The sequence below is a fragment of the Calidris pugnax genome, unplaced genomic scaffold (genome assembly GCF_001431845.1).
Source record: "Calidris pugnax isolate Ruff unplaced genomic scaffold, ASM143184v1 scaffold133, whole genome shotgun sequence".
Classification (NCBI taxonomy): domain Eukaryota; kingdom Metazoa; phylum Chordata; class Aves; order Charadriiformes; family Scolopacidae; genus Calidris; species Calidris pugnax.
Window position 1 is genome coordinate 7,156,874 of NW_015090977.1, and position 17,860 is coordinate 7,174,733.

Sequence of the window (17,860 nt, forward strand, 5' to 3'; positions counted from 1 at the left end):
AACACCCCTCAGCACCCCCCAGCAAAGGGGGTTTTGCCCGTTGTGTGATGGAGCAGAGATCTGTGCTGCAGGATGGGAGGCAGCAGGAGTTACACCAACCCTCCCAGTGAGGCTCTTTGTACCACCCTGTGACCTTAAATTTCACGTGCATTTATAGATTGAGCTGGTATTTCTCATGCCTGGTGGATGATCAATGAGTTGTTAATTTGGAAAGTTAAAGCTGATCTGTTTAGTTCGCGTTGCAAGCGAATAATTGCCTGCATGGCTTGCAGAAAAATGGGGCCCTTACTTTGGATGGGGCTTGGACCAGCAAAGTGCACCAGGATATCAATGTAGTGTTACTTTTTCAGCTTCATGCAAATCTGACAATTAGGCTATGGCTGTACTACTTTTCTTGGCTGTGTCTGAGTGTAGTTGTCTGCACTACACCGCCCGGGGTGTTATGTCAATAATTCCTGTAGTACTGGGCTTGAATTCAGGCCTGTTCCCACTGCTGGGCTCCCATTTCCCTGCCAGCTGATGGAGCTTGCCTGGCTCTGGGGAGATCTAGGCAACAGGGAGCCTGGAGCTACCATGCTCATATAGACATCCTTATAGTGCCTGGCTGGGACACACTCAGAATCTCAGTGAGGACTAGCTGCTTGGCCTGGCTTGGGGACAAAAAAGAAATGCCTTTGCTGTGCCACTGGGAATAAGAAAAAAATGCTCCAGGGGGACAGAGCTACTGTTTAAATTTGGAACTGCCTGCTTTCTTTTGCCAATTCTGCCTGTTTGGGGACCTGCAGGGTCTTAAACAGAGGACAGGGGAGCCTGAGTGGGAGCAGACACAGAGCCATGGGAGCACTGGGGACACACTGGATTCATTCCTCTCTGCTCCAGTGACAAAAGACCTGTCCCTTGGATTTCTTCCTGCCTATTCCAAAGGTGCTGTAATCATGGTGAAGATAATGAAGACCCCAAACAGAGGCTCCATTCACAAGTTTCTGGTGATTCTCAGCGGCCCAACAGGGGCCTGATGGTCCACCATGGAGCCTGATAACCAGCAGCAAACCCCTGCCTGGCTGCTGCAGCTGGGTGAGATCATTAGGGATGCGCTTCAAGTGTTCATAAGCACGGAGCCACCGCTGTGGGGAAGCCTTGAGCCTGAGAGCTGCAAATCTGTTACTGTATGTGCCTGATGGCTGTCTCCCTCTCCCTCTCACTGCTGAGTTCGTAATGCTAGATGTGAAAAATTAGCCAGACTCCCTTCATGCAGACAGTTGGGGGGGAAGTCTGCCCCTCCTGATTCATGCAACATGAGGAGCAAAGGCAGAATGTCACATTGTCAACAGGACAGGGTTTGCTTCTGCTTTCCTGCCTAACTCTGATGTCACAGATTTAAATCAGAGAGGGTTTGATCTGTTTGGGTTTGCATTATAGGTCAGGTGGGTCCTTCTGTTGTACTTCCAAGGCAAAGTATTGAGTGACTTATCTCTGGATCTTATTGATCCTACCTCATCTGGATAGTTTTTTACATAGTGCTGCTTCAGGCCAGTGAAGTCCTAGGGATGGTAGGTGCTCTGGACAAATCAGTATTTGGCTCTTTACTGTCAAAATCCTGGCCAAACGTGTGCTGGACTCGGCGTATGGCAGAGGGGTTTTCTGGCTGTGCCCCAGCCTTGCCTGGAGGTGGCCAACCCTGGAGCAGCATTTTACAGCTGATGTCTTTTGTTCAGGAAGACAGGATATTTGTTTAAAGAGGAGCAACCATGATAATACTTCAAAGTCAAATAATTCATTTCAGTGGGGAACAGGAATATGACAGTGACAGCATCAATGTGAGGCTCCCACAGCAATATGCCTCAAAATCTGAGCAGCTGACATCCATGTCCTTGTCGTTGAAAGGAGGGTTGCCCAAACCCAGCTGATTTTCCTCTCCCATCTGTGGACCCCAAAGATGCTAGTAATGCTTCCTGCAGAGCTTTAGTTATCACTCAGATCTTCAAGTCAAATGGAAAAAAGGAAATAATTGTGCTTCACTGAGCTAGGGGAGAAAGAAATATATGAGATATTCAGAAATACCAAATGCAAATATTGGCTTGCCCCATCCCCCCGACACTGGTTATTACTGAAAAATCAGGGAAGTTTGAAATGCACTTTGCACACAGTCTCAGCATAAATAACACTACTTTGCATTTCATCAGCCTTATTTTCCCCATGGGTTCACTGTCATCTCTCATTTAGGCACCACAGGGATGATCAACTTCAGAAAGAAGTTGAGATGAAAGGCACCAAAATGTAAGTGGCTAAAAAAATTCCTGGCACTCAAGAGCAATCCAGAAAACTTTCCACTCCACAGGTGCATGAGCACTGGGGGACTGAGTCAGTTTTGTTGTTTTTTTTAGAGGAAAACTTTTTCTGTATCAATATTATATAAGGTTTTATAAAGCCACGTTTTGCTTTTTAAGTGTTTTCCAACAATACTTGGTATTGCCTGTGACACTGCATGAAGCACTTTTGTGATCACTGTGGAACTAGGAATTCCTGTGCATTGGAGGGAGAGATGCAGGCAATATATTAATAATTTGCTATTTAATTTTTTTTTCAAAGTGTATTTAATGCTATGACACAATTACAGCTGTTATCTACAAGGAAAGAAAAAAGGTAAAGATAATGGCATTCAGACCAAAAGAGATGCAGTAAGACAGAGGGTGTGGCTGTGGCTGTGGTTTCTCAGGTGGGATTCAAATCTGGGTTCACATTCCATCTTCCTGTTTGACCCAGTGCAAGTCTGTCTCTTGTGCCCCAGTTTCCCAGTTGCTAAACAGGGGTTGAAATATCCCTTTCTCAGGTGTTGCCTGAAGTGACAAACTGGATGCTGAGCTCTTTAGAGCGGTGTGTACCCCCTGGGGTGTGCCTTCTAAGTCCTGCCCAACAGAAGAGGATGAGAGAAGGGCAGCCCGAGGCGCAGGACAGCAGCAGAGGTGGGAGCAGAAAGGCAAGTGGAGCCTGAAAACCAAATCAGTGACTTTGCAGGAAGACCCACGAGCCTGAATCAGAGCAGGAGCTGCTGAGCACAGAAGGCAGAGAGCGATGTGTGGGTGTGTGTAAGGGTGAGGGTAACCCGGGGGGTGGCTGAGGAGGGAACCGGCCCAGTCACAGACACGGAGCACGGGGAAGCCTGAACTTTCAGTGGGGCTTACAGGAGAAAATACAGAGACTAATAATACTAGACAAGTGATTAAAAATACCTTGACAGCAACAAAAAAGGGATAAGGGGAGATCAATTTGTATCTTTTCAATACAGTCTGGTACATGTAGATGTGCACAGAATAATTTTGGGAAAGTTCAAGCAGTATTCCAACAGCTAAATATCTCCACTTTTTTTTTTATATGCAATGATCTTCCAGAAGGGGATTCATTCAAGACATCAGAGTAATATAGCAGAGCTAATCCACATGTGGTTCAGTAAAAGGTCACTATATGCATCCTCCAGAGGAGATTTATGTACCTCAGTATTGATGCATTCTTCTTATTATTTGGCTGTGTGCTTATTCTTTTGGAGAACGGTGTGTTGTAGGTCAGTATTAGGTGCCGTTGGAAACTTTTAGGTGCAGAGAATTACTCTGGCTGCCACCAGCAGGTTTTTGTACAGTGCAGCTTCCTTCTCTCTTGAAATGGCTCAGAAGCAGCTTTCAGACCCCCATCACACATAATGCTTTCAAATACATCATCCAGCCTGTGTTTTGTGTCCACTTATATAGCTATAGATGGTGCTTAGTCAGGCAATTTGCACAAGGTCATGAAGTTAAGTGGCAAAGTGAACATCTTCAGCCCAGCATCCTTATTAGTTCCCAGCCCTGCCTTAAACACATGTGGCCAAAAAGGGTCAGATTTTCCCGGTGGCATCCAGCAGATCCTTCCCTTCCCTCCCGCTCGCTCCTGTGGCAGCGAGTAGTATCTGCACATCAGGCTCTTACGACCTCACAAACCCACTTCTAAAGCATTCTCTATAGAGTTGTCTCTTTAAATGTTTAATTTGGGGACTAGCTAAGAATAATTTAGCAGCTGATTAAGAGGGATGCCAGTTCGGCTGTTCCAGGATTGGTAATCCATAATGTACACATGTTATTGCTATTGTAGCAGTGTTATGTTGTGGGTATGAAGTAACAGCATCATTTTCTACCAAGCTTGGGCTACCTGTCACCTTGATTTTGTCAGCCGAATGATAAAAGTAAATACTAGTTTAAGGACCTTGCTGGTGAGTGTCTTTCTGTCAGAATGAAACTGCCTTATGCTAGAGATATTCTGGAGAAGTAGAAGTTGTAGCCCCAATGGAAACTAACTCTGAGGTAGATGGGAAAACATCAAGAAGAGAGCATCGAATTAATTTTTTAGCCACTTGTTGTCCTGCTGTTCACCTGGAGGAGCCAGTTCCATTGCTGAAGCCCAGGGGAAATTGGGAAGTGCTGGTTACTGTTACCATGGCATAAAGCAAAGCAGTTTCCCCTGTGTGTGATCAAGGTGTGATACAACCAGAGTGTGCTCAGAGTGTGAACTTTCTTTCTGGACCCTGACATGACTCGGGGTTACAGACACAAATGCCCCTGATGCCAAATGTGGCCGTATCCATTGACTCCAGCAGTTTTCTTCTCTGTCTTTTCACAAACATCTTTTTGATTATGACAGTGCTATTTACAAGGTTATTCTTCGCATGACTTTCTTCCCCGTATCAGGCAGTATCTTTGTCCTCAAAGGTCCTGAGGTCTGAGCTTTTCTATTTTAGAAGCTCTCATTCTTTCTCATCTGCTGCCTGAACAACAACTTCTGATCAGTCATTGGAAGTCATTGATTTCAAATCTCATTCTGCTACTTGTGCCCATTATGTTCCTACTGCTAATAGCCCCCGGGTCTCGCAGAGTGCAAAATCTTTAAATAGGACATCAGTTTCAGTATCTATATCCCCATTTTGTATCGGGTAAACTGAGACATAAAGAAGAAGCTTGCTTAAGATATTAATAGGCATCGGTTTTAAAAGAGCTGAAAGGTCTGGGTCTGAAAGGCCTTTCTGATCAGCTCTCCAGTGAGTAGCGGTTTTGGAGATTCTGGGCTGGATGAGTATTTATATACCAGATACAACTCAGGTTCCTCACATAAAATAATAAAGGAAAATACTAGAAAAGGAATAAAACAGTGCAGAATTACTACAACATTCTCATCTTTATGTCAACTGTTCAAATTCCCTTTGAAGCCCATAGAGAAAAGTGGATACTTTAAGGCATGATTCCTCTTCTAAAGCAGGTGTCTGAGAGCAGGGCAGCTCTGCTCGGGGACGGCACGCTCTTCTCCTCTGCCTGAAAGTGTGGTGAGATGTGGACAAGGACAGGGGAGGTGGTGTTAGAGCAGAGAGCACCCTCTGCCCTGCTCCGAGGGGAGGTCAGCGTCACCCATGGACACAGGTTGTGTAGAACTGGAAGCAGGGTGCAGTTCCCCATCCCTTAATCTCCTTCAAACATACAGCAGCAAACAATTACCGGAACCCAAACAGCCGGGGAGAAAATACAGAGCTAGAGCCTTTTCGTTTAGCCAAGTATATGATTTGAAAACAAACAAATGCTTTCTTTAAAACAAATCCAGTACAGCAATTTATTTGCAAAATTCCTGGAGTGGAGCAGAAGCCACATAAAAGCTTAGAGGCTGTGGACCGAATGAAGGGTATGTTGTATTTAGCATATGTGAATAGATAAGCCACAGAGAGAATATAAGAGAAGGGAAAAATGCATTTCCATGGTTGGGAAGATAGCACATGTTTATATCTGGGATGTTTCACTGAATTCTCCTTTTCCAAACATACCACTGAGCACATTAGCGAAGAATGCGACACGTTTACTGATTATTGAATTAGCCAAATACAGAACAATATTGAATTCCTTCCCACAGCAGCCCCTTGCAGACCCAAACAGCACGGGTTTTAGAGCAGGGCTGGGGGGTATCTGTGCTGTGGTTTGGGTTTGGTCAGAGGAATGTCGTCACCAGACCCAAGTGCCACTGTTTGTGCGTTTCCTCTTCGCAGAGCTGTTGTTATTAATTATTATTTCAGGACTATCCCGTGGGCTGTGGCACAGGCCAGGCCTCCACAGCACCAGGCGTTGTACACACACACAGAGGAAAAGGTTGTGCCAGTTGGTCTGAGGTTGCAGTTTGCACTGTGGTTTGGTTAATGGCATACTTGGAGTGACAAGCATTTTAACCACATCTAAACCATTTCCTGTCACTGGGAAGCGCTGGTTCTATGGGAAACCCTTGTCCAAAGCAACTGGAAAGACAGCATGACTTTGGAAAAACCAGGCCTAAGGCTGTCATTTTGGAGTGGTCTAAAAGCAATACAGCAGTGATCTTCCATGTGAGCTGTTTTTTGGGCCTGAATATTTGACTTTGGAAACTTAATGACTGAGTATCAGAAGTGAAGAAAAGAAGTTTTCATCATGAGTAGCATATGAAAAATTAGCAACTCTTGGATCACACTCTTCTGCCGAGACTCCTCCCCGTCCTTAGAAATACTTGCCATCATCTTTGGATAGACATCAGGTTTTGCTACTATTCCAGGCATGCACCTGGGTTGGAGACCTCATTCAGCCCTGTCTGGCTGCTAATGGACTGAGCAGATGACCAGGAACTGCTCATTTGCTCGGATAAAACCTCTGTCCTCCTTTTCAGGAAAACTCCTACCACAGAGCCAGTTAGATTTTGTAGTGGAAGATTTATTGGTCTCAGTTTGCTGTCGTCTTGTTAGAGGAGGGTGAAGGGGGTGTGAGGAGAAATTCAGGTGCTGGTTTGTTTGATCTGAGAGAGTCTGCCATTGCGATCAGGGAATGAGACACGCTCTCTCTCCTCTCCAAAGTTTATTTATGGGATGAGTTACTGTGGGATGAGAACAGGCTGATGCAGGAAGCACGACGCAACCTGAGAGCGCCTCGGGTAAGGCCAGACATCAGGGAGCTCTTGCTTTCTGGGTTAGTTATTTCTCTCCTACTTGGTGCCGCGCACATTTTAACTCAATTGTACCAATTCACACATCTTTGGAATGGAGTTTGTCATAACCGAGGAAAGAAGTCCCATCAAGAGAAATATAAACAGAAGGAAACTCTGTTCCTGAGTTCACTTGTCATCATAAACACTTCACACTTCCCTGGGCTCTCGGAGCTCGCTCGCAGCATAAATGTGGTGGGAATCTTTTGCTTGTTGCTGACATGTGGGCGTTTGTATCGTGGAACTGAGCAGCTGCTCACTGATTGCAGCCTTTTCCTTGAGTATTTCTCCCTACGAAAAGAAGTGAGGGTGAATCCATGGCTCTAAGGAAGTGGGGAGCACGGAGAGAGGCTGGTACTTGCAGTGGGTTAGATCCTTGCCACTTTAACATTCACTTGCCATGATGGGTCTGTACTGGTGTGCTAAAACTGCTGGGGTGGAAGAGGGCCTCACGTATATATGGGAGATAACATCCATATTTCAAGAGAAATGTAGGCATCTAAATCTGTCAGCAGGACACTTAGTTCACTACTAGTCTGGATATTTTGTTTTTAACAGAGGCTGATTGATTGACTGAGAAAGGAAATGCATGAAGAACTGGTACTGAATATAAATTGAAGTCCCTGCTTTTTAGGTGCCTTCTTGGTTTCGTTTTTCAGAAGGAACAAGTATGAGCGGGAGAATTTATATTAAAATTTATATTTAAGATTATTAAAGCCTACTTCCCAGACTGCAGATATTAATATCTAGACCATGGTACCAGATAATCTCCCAGCAGAGAGCGGTGTTTGGACCATGAAATGTCAGTGTTCAGTTGTAGGAAGAATGAACTTAGGGCTTTGCAGATCTGTGTTGGAAATTTTAAGTTCTTACTTGTGAATAAATATAAAATATTAATTATCGAAGGGTATTTTTGAGGGGATATAGTCTAACAGTGAATGCTTGTAAAGCAGCTGCCCCATGCCTTCTGAGGAAACATGATTATAAAGGAATTGTAGTGGGTAAAGAGAAAATATATCTAATATATTTTGAAATCAAAATAAATCCTTAGAAATTAGATATGGCTGTCAATACTCTGAGAAAATCTCTAACCAAATTAATGCCATGCTAAGTATATTTGTTGTGGGTTTAGTGGATTTTACTAGGAAGGCATGCCTAAGAATTTGTAAACACTATTTATTAAATCTGATGGAAGGGAAAATTTAACCATATGGTGGTAAAGCGTGGAGTGAGCATGCTCTGGCTTGCAAAGTATTTCATTATCAAAGTTTACTGCTCTTCCAAAACACTCACCTCCAAGACTGACCTCAGGGGGAAAGTAATATCTCTTGTAGATAGCTTGATAAAGTTAGAAAATGGGTCAGTCGCTGAGATTGAAGAGGAGGTGGGAACCACAGATTCCCTGATGGGGAGGATGTGGTGAGGGGAGGTGGTGGTAGCCCAGGCCAGCCGCTCGGTGGTCCTCGCTCAGCACGGGGCTCTGTGGGTGCCTGGCGTGGGCTGTACATGGAGCGGGGTGAGATAACGAGTATTAGCTTTATCCAAATGATCCATGTAGCACTGCTGTGTGTGCCGGCTCATCAGCCTTGCAGGTTGAAGAGGGAGGGTTGGCTGGAGTGGATAGGCTGAAGAAGCTTCATCTCCCTCCACAGGCCATCAGGAGGATCCCTTGGCTTGAGCCAATCCAGCAAGGAACTGCCCGTAATCACGTAGCCAACCTTGTAGCTTACCTTTTCAAGACAAGGAGCTTCTACATTTTTTTCGGCTACTTCTCACATCTCCCATAAGGCTGCCTTGGCATTTTCTCTCTCGTGCGTTCACAGAAGCCTGCAGTGCTTTTCCATGGATGCCATGGACACTAAGAAGCGTGCAGGGCCTTTTGTGGATATAAAAGGAAGAAAGGGAGGAGGAATGCAGTGGAGAGGCTCCCCTCAAGACATGCACGTGCGTACACACGCTGCTACTGCTTAACGCTTCTGTTTCCTCCAGGATTCAGCCTCCGGTTCACCTCCTTTCTCATGTTTTATTTAACTTCGACTTAACCTCCCTCTTTAACCATCTGCTTGTTTACTGACTCCGAGCTTCTCGTCCTCAGTATTCCCCTCAGCAATCACTGCTCCTTGTTAAACCTTTCTTCTTCCTGCCCCAGAACCCCATTCCTTTCCAAAAGCAACGAGCAGTTCCTCAGTTGAGCGGGTTTTGTATAAGGACAGGTTTCTAGAGCTGTTGCTGTGATTTCCAAGACCCATGTCCAACTGGTTTCCAGTCTATTATTAGCCACGGAGCCCTTTTTAAAGACAAGGTAACACACATAGACACACTTGAATTGTATTAACTGAGTAACTTGAGGAAGGTGGCAGCACTATATCTCATTTTTTATTGGATGGCTACATGGAGGAATTTACAGCATTTCTAATAACTGATATTATAAACTTCCATTAGCAGATAATGTACCAAAGATTCAAGATCCTGATTCTTGGACAGAAGTCTTTAGGGAATGCCTTGGTCACCTTGAGTCCATTGAGCAGTGACTACATTGGAACTCAACTACTAATTTTTTTTATATATTTATGTTTTCTCCCAAGTTTTCTGTGCCTTTACTAAATGACAGAGCAAGGATATGTCGGTAATTGTGCTCTGTAGTTTTGAATAAAAGAGAGAAAAACTGAAACAGAGAGAAGCAGAGCTTTGCCTAAGGCGGTCTGCTGAAGACGGGTAAGAACACAGCAGTGAATAAGAGGAAATAAAAATTGCAGGTATTAGAAAATTGGCCAATGAAGAGGTCTTGAATTCCAGTTCTAAAAGAAAGGAAAGAGCTTTCATTCCTCCCCAGTTTCAGTGTGCTATCCTGCAGACAAACTCTGTGTCTTATGGTATATTATCAAGTTTGAACAGTAATTCTACATAACTGTTCCTTAAAAATTGCTATTGATGCTTTTGGTTAACTCACCTTTTCACAGCTCTCCTGCTAAGTAGCGTGTGGCTGTGAGGAGAATGCTGAATCCTTCTCAGGATGGCTACTGGTTTGAAAGTGTCTCTGTGAATCTGAAGAGACAACAAGAGATGACCCTTCCCTGGAATACTTTGTAGAGACCCAAGAAATCCATTAGAAGTTGCAATACGATTCCTAAAAAGAGGAAGAAGATGTAAAAATGTGAGAGTAGGTTGTTTTTCATTCTAGAGCAAAGCTTTGGGGACTTTTCTGACTGTGCCTCGGGCGTGCAGAGGGAGGCACTGATGTAAACTGAGAAGGGAGGCTTCCTTGGTGTTCTGAGTAGGACGGATGGGCTCCAAATCATTCCTGCTGTTGGAAAGGGAAGAAAACATCTGGTTGTCTACTGGAAATTAGAGTTAGGTTATGAGGAACAGTGTTTGTTCCCAGCAGTGGATCAAGCCCAACCTTAGGTTGACTAAGACTACTTGGTCAAGCCAGTTTCTGCATTTCAGGGTCTTTTTTTTTGGAGCTTATATCTTTTACGTAAAAACGTCCAAGCACAGCCTGACCATATAAAACATGATTATATCCTTTTCAAATTCAGATTGAGGAAGTATGAAGTGCTTAATCTCATACTTTCTTCATTAATTGCAAATTTAATTTATAAACAGCTGCATGAGTTAGAAATTCCATCTCCTGTGATGAATACAGACCAATTAAGGTTATAAGTAGAAATAATTTATGGGATGTGTCAAAAGCAAAAATAGATTTACATAGAGCTGTATTGATTGAAATGCAATCTCATCAATCTGGAGGGCGTTCTGGACAGTATGCAAGGAACTCGGAGATGAAAAAGATAGGAAGACAACACAATAAAGCAAACATCTTCATTTGTAAGGCAACTAAAACGTATCACTGAATCCCAGCTGCTATAATAATTCCCTCCCTTCTCACACAGCTCCGCAATACTGACAAATCTAAATATGAAGAAGAAAAATGTCTCTAGAAGGCTGTTATTTTGCTGCCTGAATTGTGTCAAGGAAGTGTAAATATAATCACATTTTATCCTCTGATCTGAAATGGATTTCCGTGGCACAGATCACAATGTAGCTTGCCTTGATTGATAATAACTCCCTTGTTACCATCAGTAATACGGTGAGGTGCGGAGGAAGGAGAAAGCAGTTCAGTTCGTGACAGAATTACTAGGCAATTCACTCAAAATCCTGTATCTTTATTTGTGCCAGGAAGGGAGAGTAGACCCCAAAGATTTGCTGTGTGAAATACACCATCCTAAGGAAATTCTTTCTATAATTATTTGGATGCTGAGGCCCAAACAGTATCATATGACAAATACCGCCACGTTATCTCTCTTTGAGTGATCCTTAAGAAGCTTACAGTTTTCTTGGATTTTTTATGCATAAATTAATTCTGGCTGATACTTCTTGGTGCTTTCAGAAGCAGTCGACAGCGGGTTGGTAGAGATTCAAAGCGCAACCTGTCTTGGTCACTTCTGGTGGGAATTCCTGCTCCTCCTGGTCCGTTGCTAACTGTGAAAACCCAGGCTCTCCTTCCCTCACCTACTGCAACTCTCCAGCAGCAACTGCACTTCCAGAGGGGAAGTGAATCTTCTGTGTTTGGTTGGGTCAGCTGGAGACTTCACCACTCTCAGCTGCTCACAAAATCATGGAATGGTTTGGGTTGGAAGGGACCATAAAGATCATCTAGTTCCACCCCCTGCCCTGGGCAGGGACACCTCCCACCAGACCAGGTTGCTCCAAGCCCCCTCCAACCTGACCTTGAACCCCTCCAGGGATGGGGCAGCCACAGCTTCTCTGGGCAACCTGGTCTCACCTCCCTCACAGCAAAGAATTTCTTCCCCACATCTCATCTCAATCTCCCCTCTTTCAGTTTAAATCCATTCCCCCTCATCCTATGGCTCCCCTCCCTGATCACGAGTCCCTCCCCAACTTTCCTGGAGCCCCTTTAGGGACTGGAAGGGGCTCTAAGGTCTCCCTGGAGCCTTCTCTTCTCCAGACTGAATAACTCCAACTCGCTCAGCCTGTCTTCATAGGAGGGTGCTCCAGCCCTCCCAGCATCTTTGTGGCCTCCTCTGGACCCATTCCAACAGGTCCATGTCCTTCCTGTGCTGAGGACTCCAAAGCTGGACACAGATCTCCAGGTGGGGTCTCAGGCGAGCGGAATAGAGGAGTAGAATCCCCTCCCTGGCCCTGCTGGCCACGCTTCTTTCGATGCAGCCCAGGATACAGCCCCCATCTCCCCTCCTCAGCTGGAGGACATCATCCCCATTCTCCACACTTGTGCGAGCGCTCCCAACCTGCTGTGGGTAAAGGCATCCATCCCGGGTGGCTGTCAGGATCCCTGGCCTCGGCTGGGCAATGCTGCTGTTGGCTATCAGGGCTCAGAGGGCAGGGCTACCCCTGGAGGAGGACCAGCGAGCTCTCAGGGGAGCTATGATGTCCCCCAGAAGTTCAGCATTGTGCCAAGCAAAGCACAGTTTCAGCACTCAAAGCCTTGGACACATGCTACTGTGGAAAGGCTGTTCTTCAAGCTGGTCCTCTTCTTTGGAGATCCCTGTCCTCACCTCACAGCTCGGGCTGCCCAGCAGGACACGTGGCCGTTGCTGTGACTGTGCAGAACCAACGCAGTGTTGAGAGGAACCCGGGTGTACTTTAACCTCCTCTGGTCACTGAGGTGATTTATTTGGCAGCTGGAAACAGTGGGACTGAGGGCTCTGGAAAATGGTGGAAGGAAGATCACAGAATCACAGAATCTTCTAGGTTGGGAGGGACCTTAAAGATCATCTTGTCCAACCGTCAACCTAACTGACAAAAATAGACCCCCACACAACAAACAAGGAGCATCACCATCACTAACCCATACCTCCCAGCACTACATCAACCCGTCTTTTGAACACCTCCAGGGATGGTGCCTCCACCACCTCCCTGGGCAGCCCATTCCAATGGCTGAGAACCCTTTCAGTGAAAAAATTTTTCCTAATATCCAGCCTGAACCTCCCCTGGCGTAACTTGAGGCCATTTCCTCTTGTCCTGTCACCTGTGACTTGAGAAAAGAGACTGACCCCTCCGATGAGGAGACAAGTAGCTGGTGCCATCTCTGGCCTCGTCTGAGATCCTCCACGTGTGCCCATGTTGTAGGGTCAGCATTTCAGGAAGGAATGGCTGATGTTTGATACATCTGTGGCTTTAGAGATGTAGGTGAGTCCATACAGTGCCTTGTAGATTGTAAATGAAATCCCAGACTGGACCCGTCTCCCGGTTTCCTCTCATCCCAGTTCTTCGGCGGGTGAATTCCTAACCTGCTCACCTGGCCAGGCAAGTTAATTTTATCTTGAATGTAGGGCTCACACAGCTCCCTCCGTTCCCTCCCCTTCCCCGAGTGTGACTGTGCAGTAGCTGGCAGAGCTGCGGGAGGGAGCGCGCTGTGGCTGAGGCTCTGCTCGCTTGGTAGCCGGCCAAAAGTGACGCATGTGGAGACCCCCCTCCACAGCTGTATCCTTTTCAAAGTGATGTTTGTAGCGGAGAGCTACAAAAGTGCTATTATGTTGTCTTGAGTGGCTGTGCGGGTTGCATTCTAAGCAGAGCAGGGATTAAATTTTGCCATCACTGCCCATGAGCAATTTGCCATTGTGCGGCGAGCAGCTTTCAGAGCAGGTTATTATTGCTGTCTGTGCTCTACCGTCCTTATTATATGAAACCTGAAACAGGACTCCCAACCTTGGAAGGAAAAAGATAATCCCTTTTCCTCTATTGTTGGCAATACCGTTTTAGAAGGCAGAGAAATGCAGCCCCCCCCCCCCCTTCTCCTCCCTTAATGATCCTGTGCTTCTCTGCTCAGTGCTATTTCTGTGTTTGCTTCTGCTGCATTTCCAATAACGCTGGGACTAATATGGCTGTTCCCACTGAATGGTTCCAGCTGATGGAAGGCCCTGCCTTGCCCAAAGATCTCCATCTGTGCACAAATGAGCAATGACAGTCATTTCTGGGGACAGGGAGTTAACCGCCAGGTTACAGAGAACAAAGCAAGTAGCAAAACCAGTTGAGGTGTATTTATTTTTATTTTATTGGGGGTCAGACATATTAATGACAGAGAATGTCTTTTTGGAATGGAAATTTCTAAAGAGGTACTTATCACCAAGGGGTGTTTCTTCCATTATTATTATCTAGGCAGGGCCAAAATTTTAGCAGCTCGAGATGCTCTGAATTAAAGCAGAACTCCCCTCCTTTCCTTTTCTCATCCCACTCCATCTCTCTTCCTCCGTCGCAATCCAGAGCACAGAAATGCCTGTCACTGCCTCTCAAACTAGTTTTTTTCTTTCAGACAGGCAAAAAAGGTCACACTTGACTGTGTACTGTATTGAAGTGGTACTGCCATGTGTTTGCACTTCTCTGTTTTTCCTTTTTCCTTTAACCATAATTAATACTCCTAATTAACCCCAAATTTCAACCCTTTTCCATATTAGATAAGAATGTAATCCCTTTTCAGTTGACTCCCACAGAATAATTTAAATACCAGCTTCACACCAAAGTAAATTTACCATTGGAATGAGTTCCAGTAATTTCTTCTTTGCCTCAGCTTCATAGTGCAGGAGGAGCTGGCTCTTTGCAAAACAAGGGCTGATGGAAATCAGGTGGCAGCTGTAGGTCTCCTGTCTTATCTCCGATGATCCCTGTCCTCTCACACCTCCTCTGTGAAGATGAAGACCCCCAAGCCCCAGAGGAATTCCTGGGGAGATCTGAAGAGGACCATCTGTGTGGATGAGATTGCCCCAGGAATCACAGTGGCTTTTTCTCAGGAACCATATTCATTCACCTTATAAAAAGTCCTCTTTGTGAGAAATACTGTTATCATGTTTTACTCTAAGGACCCATACCAATCCCCTTTTCAAAAGAAAAGGCTAAAAATTCAAGGCCTAGTGTCAAAATCAGCTGCTTAAAATGTCCAGACACAAAAAGAAGCCCAGTAAAGACCTTTTTATTGCTCCTGATTTTACACACGGTCAATCCTGTGGTGCTGGGAGTAGTGAAATTATCAAAGTAGTGATCGTATTTGTGAGCATCACAGGGAGGAGGTTCAAGGCATCGCTCTGCCCGAGGAGATGTCGATGTCAGGGCTTCTGGACCGGGGTCCTGGATCTGGGCTTGGTTTCCATGAGCTGGTGAAGTCCCTTCACCAGCATCATTCATGTTCCTCTGGTGCATAAATGATTTATTTTGTGAGCCAGAATATCCCAAGCCCAGTTTCATCTGAATCTCTCTCTCAGTGCACTGTCCAAGTACAGGCTTTGGCGGAAGCACTTCCATGACTGAGGTGATTCCTGCTGCATCCCCAGCGAATGCAACAACAGCTTTCCCTTCTGCACTCTGCAGGGCCACAAAAAAACGGGGAGATTCATTTTCTCTGGGGATTCTACCTCTCTGACAAATCTTCTTTCAATAGGCCAGTGGTTCCAGCACATGTTGGGGGGGGGGAGCCTGCAGATGCACCCCCAGGCAGCCAGCACGGGCACCTCTGCTTCATTTCCATAGGAAACAAAGCTGCAGCGATGTCGGATTGGATTGACCTGCTGTTTGAGGAGGTTGTGAAATTTAATTAGCACTCAAAGAAGCACTCGGTGATCGTGGGACACAAAAGTGTGATTGAAGTATCTTTGTTTCCACGCTAGTAAAAAAATCTGCCAGAAAATGAAATAACCACATGGCTTTTCCGGTCAGCGGTTGGTGGAGCGGAATGATAATGGACGGAGGAGGGAGATAGGTTTGTGCCGTTCCCTTTCTGCTCTGGCTGGGGCTGTCAGGCCAGCGCTGGGCCCTGGCAGCTTCACAACATCCCCCAACAATCTGGGACCTTCCCATCAGGCGGGGGGATGACACAGCCAGTGCTTAGGAAGGAGCTTTGTGCCGCAGTTTCACGCGTAGGGACGTAGGAAAGACCCTCCCCTCACTCCCCCACGGCCCCTCGTTTCCGACAGGCTCGGAGACTAATTACGCTATCGCGCAGCTCCTGGCAATTGGAAGGGCTTTTAACGCTGCTACCTGCTTTGGAGGAGAGAGACTGGAGTAATCTGCTTTGTGTAGTGTCCCTTGCTGGAGATAAGAGAGAGAGAAGTGAGTTGCAGGGAATGTAAATTGAATGAACATATTGCAGTCGCTGGACACAGCTCTGGTAGGTCTGCTCTGGCTTGGCTTCCGATTGACACAGCCCATGGTGCCCAGTGCCACCACCCCATGTGTCCCTGCCACTTGTCCCAGAGGACAGCCATGGAACAGGCTGTGGCTTCATAGCACGGCGCAGGAGCTTTCAGTGGGTCTTCCATCATAAATTTTTCTTTCTTTACCTTTTTCCCCTCTTCCCTTCCTGTGAGCAGATGAAACATGCACTTAATTTTCAGGAAAGTGACTGCTGTGGTAGCAGCTGTGGGAAATCAAATGCACAGCAGGCCCCCATAATTCACAATAATTTTGTGTAGCAGTTTCTGATGATGTGATATCAGGTGAAAATTATCCCTGCTACTTTCTCATGTGCCACATCTTTGAACTCCAGCCTGCTTTTCCATTGGCATGTGTGCCTAGGGCTACCAGATTATTGACAGAGGAGAAGAAGTAATATCAGAGATTTAGTTTTAAAATCTTCCGTGTAAATGTATTGCTGGGGATGCTCACAGGGTGCTGCTGGAGCCTCAGCAGCAAAGACCATTGTTGTTAGCCCTTCAACCTCCACTGTTTGTATTTATACAGATCCCTCTGCTAAGAAGCATCCATTTTGATCCATTATATTTATCCACAAATGTGGTATTTACTTCTGACGGGATAAAAATGATAATGATATCTCTGTGTCACAGGATTTTATTTCAAATGAAAGATCTAACGGAGCATATCATGTTTTATTATTGCTGCAAGTTCAGTTATTAGTGTCTGTGCAGAGGAGGAGCCCTTCCCTGGCTCCGTTCGAGCTGCAGGGCTGGAGCTTGGCTCAGGGCACGGGAAGGGAGGCACATGGGCTCTGGGTGAATGTACCATCCAGCATGGGCTGTGCTGCTCCTCCTTTTAAATGGTTCTGGAAAACAGGCTTGGAAAAACAGGTCCAGGATGCCTATTCCCCATCAGCCAGCATTCAGCTTAGAAGACATGAGACCCAAAGCTTCACATCTCCAGCAGGAAGGAGAAGGCCTCCAGGAAGCACTTAGCCCAGGAGGAGCTTTGGATCATGTTGTGATGGAAACGGAGAAGCCCTAAGGCAAGGGGCCAAATGGATGTGTGGTTTTTTGACATCGCATCAAAGGGCCATTACTCTTCTGTTGGCAGGACAGCAGGTCTCTGGGATTAGAGGAGATGTGGTTCCTTAATGAGGTGGGCTCAGGAAGGGAAAGAAGATGGGACTGTAGTTACAGAAAACTGTTGGTGAAAGGGTGAAACCTATTGCAATCTGATACATCATTTCCATTGCTACGTATCAAATAGGATTGTTAGCAGCTTGATGTGAAAGAACGTTTAAATATTGATGATGAGTCTGCTCGGTGGAGCATTGCGTATACTGAGAGGGCCCTGTGAGTCTGGAATATTTAATGTAATCAGCTGGAATGTAAAGCACAATATGTACAGCCTTGTTCAACCTGTGCATTTAATCACCGCTCTCGAAAGGCTATTACCTGCAATAAAGCCAAGTCTAAAGTGAGGAACAAACCCACTATTTCCCAAGGGAACAGTGCAGAAGCTCCTTAGCTGATTTTGGTTCCCTGTTTTCAGAGAACAGAGGTATCGTCAGAAATAGAGCTGCTTAATAGTAGACTAATTTGCAAATAAAAGCACTAAATACTGTTTGTAGTTACTGTTGGGGAGCCATCATATGTATTAACTTAGGAACTAACAAAAAAGGCCT